The sequence below is a fragment of the Protobothrops mucrosquamatus genome, unplaced genomic scaffold (genome assembly GCF_001527695.2).
Source record: "Protobothrops mucrosquamatus isolate PMUCROS unplaced genomic scaffold, P.Mucros_1.0 scaffold1143, whole genome shotgun sequence".
NCBI classification, from domain to species: Eukaryota; Metazoa; Chordata; class Lepidosauria; order Squamata; family Viperidae; genus Protobothrops; species Protobothrops mucrosquamatus.
Window position 1 is genome coordinate 91,491 of NW_015387359.1, and position 6,501 is coordinate 97,991.

General features: G+C 37.5%; 1 protein-coding gene across 1 annotated transcript in view; it reads right to left on the minus strand.

Annotated features, from left to right (window-relative positions):
• SLC43A1 (solute carrier family 43 member 1) overlaps window positions 1-6,501 on the minus strand; it is a 30,586-nt gene extending 24,085 nt beyond the window's left edge. Inside the window, exon 1 of the mRNA XM_015820541.1 lies at window positions 6,445-6,501. The gene's annotated coding sequence lies outside the window, so the exon portion shown is untranslated. The remainder of the gene's footprint in view (window positions 1-6,444) is intronic.

The window sequence follows — 6,501 nt, forward strand, 5'->3', positions numbered from 1 at the left end:
GGAAAAAACAGCCCAACCTATAAAAAAACAGTACCATAAAAAACAGATTAGAAACACAAGTTAAGATAGGCAAGAAAATGGTAAGTGAGTACCTGTCTAGCCTAGACGAGTTCAAATCACTAGGATCAGATGGATTACACCCCAAGGTTCTCAAAGAACTGTCAGATGTGATCTCAGAACCACTGAACTATATCTTTCAAAGATCCTGGAGCACTGGGGAACTACCAAAGGACTGGAAAAGAGCTGATGTAGTTCCCATCTTTAAAAAAGGGGGGAAAATGTATCCAGGAATTTACAGACCTAGCAGCCTGACCTCAATACCTGGAAAGATGCTGGAAAAGATAATCAAACAATGAACCAGTGAACACCTAGAGGCAAACAAAGTCATAACCAAAAGCCAACATGTTTGTCAACATCTTCATCAATGATTTGGACGAAGGGATAGATGGGAAACTCATCAAATTTGCAAACGACACCAAGCTGGCAACATTCCAGAAGACAGGCTTAAAATACAGAAGGATCTTGACAGACTTGAACACTGGGCGCTATCTAACAAAATGAAATTCAATGGTGAAAAAAGTAAGGTTCTACATTTAGGCAAGAAAAACCAAATGCACAGGTATAGTATAGGAGGTACTTTGCTCAATAGTAGTAACTGTGAGAGGGATCTTGAGAGTCCTAGTTAACAATCACTTAAATATGAGCCAGCAGTGTGCTGCTGCAGCTGCCAAAAAAGTCAACACAGTGCTAGGCTGCATTAACAGAGGATAGAATCAAGATCATATGAAGTATTAATACCACCTTACAATGCGTTGGTAAGGGCACACTTGGCATACTGCATCCAGTTTTGGCCACCATGATGTAAAAAAGATGTTGAGACTCTAGAAAGAGTACAGAGAAGAGCAACAAAGATGATTAGGGGACTGGAGGCTAAAACATATAAGGAACGGTTGCTGTAATTAGGTATGTCTAGTTTAATGAAGAGAAGAATGAGGGGGGACATGATAGCAGTGTTCCAATATCTCAGGGGCTGCCACAAAGAAGAGGGAGTCAAGCTATTCTCCAAAGCACCTGAAGGCAGGACAAGAAGCAACGGATGGAAACTAATCAAGGAGAGAAGCTACCTAGAACTAAGAAGAAATTTCCTGACAGTTAGAACAATTAATCAGTGGAACAACCTGCCTCCAGAAGCTGTGAATGCTCCAACACTGGAAGTTTTAAAGAAGAAATTGAACAGACATTTGTCTGAAATGGTATAGGGTTTCCTGTCTGAGCAGGGAGTTGGACTAGATGACCTCCAAGGTCCCTTCCAGCTTTATTATTATTATTATTATTATTATTATTATTATTATTATTATTATTATTATTATTATTATTATACCTGAAAGAGGCTGCAGAGGTGAATTAGGACATTCCTCAGAGGCAAACTTTGAGAACTTAAAAATGTAAATGTGTAACCTAAACACGCAAAAGTCAGATTGTCCCGGCACAGAACTTTGATTTTACTAATGCTGTGCCAACTTCCTGAATTGTGAATGTTAGGTTTTTCCTTTTGAACATTTGGCTTGGGACTAATATTTCTGAAGTTCCAGAAATGCAAGGTGGGTCATGATTGATTTAATGCTTTATGTAATGAGGCAGAATGGGAAGTAAACAGCTTGGTAATGAAATTCAGAGATGACACCAGATCCAGCAGCATTTGTAAACAAGCACAATGGGGGAGAGAAAGAGATGCTGATAGCTCTTAAACTAGAAAGAAGAAGGGAAAAGTGGAAGAAACAGGGCTTGCATCATTTAGCACAGAAGCTTTTAAAAAAAGGAACCTTGAAGACAGATGTTACTTGAAAGGATCCAGTGCCAAAAAGCTGCTGCTGCTTGAAATGTTTAAGAATCCATATTACAGGAATGTGTTGTCAAACATTGGAAGCCTGACACTATACACTGCACAGTGCTAACGGAGTAGGAGTGGCCAGGTTCCCTTCCTAGAAAAATGCGGCCAAATCCTAAAAGGTATGAATGTCAAGGTTGGAATATTGGGCCAAATGCCGGTGTGGCTGGAGGCCCAGCTTTAGTGTGATTAGTCACAACTTTTATAAACCACAGGGGATGGAATGCACAAGCAGTGCTCTATCTGGGCTCTATGCTCTGCAATACTAAGATGTTTTATATAATTTTTGATACACTGGTCCCATTACTTTGATCTGGATTAGAGAATACATTAAACTGTAATTTTACTTTCCCCCCTCCTTTAGAAAAATGGATTCTTCTGCAACTTCACTGAAATCTGCCTTCCAGTTTCCTGAAAGATTATTCCCGCACCGCAGAAAAAGATAGTTTTGTTTTATACTTCTTCCTTTTTTTTGTGTTTTACAATTTCTTTCGTAGTATCTGAACTTCCTTTCTTACTATGAGATGTTGGAGAGTTCTTGTAACTTTGGTGGATCCGCTTCCGTGGCTGCTCATGATAAAAAGTGCTGTGGAATGAATCCTTCGTGATGTCATTATTTGAATTGTAATTAAATTCTATGGAACTTGGGATGCTGCATATCAATAGAAATGATCACATTATGCTTGATTCTTGGCCATCTTATAATTATAAAAAATTGCCCTTAAAAGGGATTTTTCCTTCATGGAGGAAAAAAAAGTAAATTTACTTCATTTCCTCCAAAATGAAGTGAAAAGACTGAAAAGCACGGAAGAAATTCTCTCTATTCTATAAAAAAATATTTTTTTTCTGTACTAAATCAGAATATCCCTTTAACTGAATATGTAGGGTAACCAGAAAATGATGTATTTTGGTGCTGTTTTCTGCAAAAGATGGAATTTCTTTTGATGCAAGCTTAGCAGATTCTGACCTAACGCTTTCAACAGTCAGATCAAGTTATAGAAATAATGAAGAATATTAAAAATTTGCACACTCCTTAACTTACTGCCATAACTGAACCCGGAAATACAGTTATAAGTTGTTGCAATCATTAAGCAGGTCATTTCATGACCAGACCCGATTTTACAATAATTTTTGTGAATTAAGTGAATACCATGATTGTTAAGTGAACCATGGTTGTTAAGCAAATTCATTTTACCCAATGGATGTTTTTGGCCAGTAAATGCGAGAAATCAGCAAAAAATGAAAATCAGTCACATGACCACAGGATGCTGCAAGAGCCATAAATGTAAGTTACCAAGCACCCAAAATGCAATCCTGTGACTTCTGTTTGTGTATGTGTGTGATCACTGTTAACTATAAAATCAGGTCATAGGTAGTTTTGGAGAGGTCCAACGTAACTTTGAATGATTGCAGTCAAGGACTACCTGTACTATACTTTCCAGAAATCCAGAATGTTAAAACTGATAAAACTTCCTGAAAACTACTCTATAAAAGTTAAAGTCCAACACATTTAGAGGCCAATGGATGGAAAGGTTATGCTATCCTAACAGACCTCTTTCAAAATACTCAGCTGATCATCTGATGTTTAGCAATACTATATTTGCAACTGTGCGTGCTACTCTTTAATGAAATCATTGTAGAGAATTAATCTAGTCTCATTTTTCCAGTTGCTATCAACTATCAGTTATCTAAATGGAAAACTTGTTTGATCGACTTCTTTCAAGAAAAACAAGGATCTAGTGCTTCTGATAATACTGTGCATATTCCATACATACGAAGTACATGACAGATCCTTATAAATTATTCGATTTTAATATGGCTCCCTGAATTTCCAATAATCTGAATTCATCTTGAATAAAGTAAATGAACTGCTGCTGCATTTTTTTAACAGAGCATGAGGCCAGATGGAAAAATTCTTAGACTGAAGTAGGCAAGTGCATGCCTATGCTTTTCTTTCCTTACTGCATAGGGCTTCTGATTGTATCTTGTTCATGACAGAAGGGTATATATTACAAAAATAATACATGCTCTGCCCTGCATTTCATTTAGTAACAGTGAAATGTTCTGTGAAATTCAGCAAGTTACAGTAATAGACTGGAAACCAGATGCCTGATTGTTTTAAGGATGGAAAGCAAGATTCTGTCCCACATGGAGTAAAGAAAAGAAAACTTTGGAAATACCTAGTCTAAGGCTGTTAAGATGAACATCCAAGAATGAAGCTGTTGGGTTCTATACAACTCCAATGTATGTGCCTTGCCAAGTAGTTAAAAATCTATTCCTCTTTTAAGTCAGTTAAGTACAACAAAAGAAAAGGAGAAAGAAGACAGATTCTTTCCCTCTTTGTTTTCTTTTCTCTTTGTTGAAAGAATCAACGTATCAGAATCCCATTATATCAAGATCCCTACCCGATGTTAATTTTATGCAAACAGCAGTTTCTGTGAATCAAAACTAAATAGGGGACTGCAAAGGAAAGTTGACTTAGAGAGATCCCATAGGCATCCTTATAAAGAAGGAAATGAAGAGTGGGTATTATCCAATGTTGGTTCAATTATATTAAAATTAACAAAGCATGCAATCAAGGATTCCACTTCTAAGTAAGTAGTGGGCCTTCCTCCTATTTTCCATGGCAGGATAACAGCATGCAGGTGTGCCTGAGCAAACTATGAACCAGCAAACACAATTGTTTTCCATGATCCTAGCAAAACTTGTAAGAGTGAATCTAGTTTTTTCACAATTGCTCGAAATGCAATGTGAGAGCAAGAGAAACAGTATATTAGCAGTGAGAAACATTATACATTTTTTTTTAGAATTATAAATATGATTGAAAAATCTCTGGAAAACCACCACTTTGCTTTTAAACAGAAGAAGATTCCAATTGGGTGCTGTCATCTCAGCAGTGGTGCTAGATAACGAGATCTCACCTGTATGTCACAGGGAATTAACTTAGCTAACCAGAGAGAATTTAATAGGCAGAGGAAGGCACTGATCAGAGTAATGCTACAGAACTGCACAGTGTCAAGCATTATTCAGGCAGCAATCCATTACATATTTATTTAGAAGCATGGCTCAGAGGAACTTACCTCTGAGCAGGCCTAAGTAGAATATCAATGCAAATCTACCTTTATTATTATTTGAGGGATGCCATTTAAGTTGCCTCCTCACACCACTTTATTCTTGGCAGTCCATGAAAAAACACCCAGTTGTTATGATAAATGGATTGGGTCATTGACTGCCTTAGTGTGACTTCAAGTTTGGCAGATGAACAATGTAACTATTATAAAATAGTGAGTCTTGTTTGTACTGTTTTGCTTCTGTAACAGAAATTTACAGTTGTTGCTGGGAGCTGCATGGAGATGATAAGATAAAATAAGGCAAAATGAGATGAGGGTAACATCTAGAGAAGTAGAGCGGAAGGAGTATAGAAAACTGAGCAATTTGATGGTAAAGAGATAACCATGGACTAATAGCCAAGACTGTACAGAGACAAAGGATACCTTTTGTATGGATAAACCACTTTGGAGATCTGGATCAAAAATTTTAGGGATGCACTGATAAGGTAGTCCCTGACAGAAATCAAGGCAGGGGATTCAAAAGGACTCAAGTACCAGTCCCAGATAATGGAAAGTCCAGGCACACTTAACAACTGAGTCTACAGACTTTTAGGGGGAAGGAACTTGCTTGTGACCACTCAAAGCAAGGTTTGTACTGTTAAGACTGCTGGTGTTATCAGCCTGTCACTGACATCAACAATTAAAATGTTGTTAGACTAGGATTCATCAATAAAACCCCATCTCATCTATAACTCAAGTTTTGGCCAATTAAGTTTCTTGGACCTTCTTCACTAGACATGCAGATATTTTCACTGCCCCCCCAAAGCTGATCATCTGGAAAGATCAGGAACATCTGAGGTCATCTGAGCAGGGATAAAATAGGACCGCTAAAGGAGGATATTTGTAGCTCAGGGTGGAAATGAGGGATCCTTGGTGCTCTCTGAGCTTGGTTGTTTTCTTGTAGATGTTTGATTACTCAAACTAGGTAACATCATGTCGGGTAAACCCCATTCCCTGATAGCACTGATGATTTTACCCAGTTTAGGTTAGGAAACATCTGCAAGAAATCAACCAAGCTCAGATACCAGTAATACCAAAGACGCCTCATAAAACAGTACATTTGGCTTAGATTTGTGATTTGTATTCAGTGAAACTTAAATGTGTGACAAATTTAAAATCAAGTCTCAGGAACCTCCTCCTTGCATGTGAATTTACGAAATGGTATCACATTTGTATGGTCACGCATACAGCTGTGATTCTACTTAGCTACTGACAGTGGAAACAAAACACCCCAAATCCCTCACCCTTGCATGTTTAATTCAGTTTAATCTCAGTACAGATAAGCTTTTGATCTGAAAAATATCAGGCAAAATTAATAGAGAGAAGGAACAAAACATGCTCCAGGAAATGAACATCTGTTTGAATTTAAGCTATGAAAATCCAGAAGTTGTAAACAAATAGTTAAGAGAGTAAAGGTGCTCTTTTAGATATCTACAAGTCCCTTACCAATTATGCAGATCCAATATTAGCCCAAAGTCTTTCTGCAAACTTCTCAGAGATCTT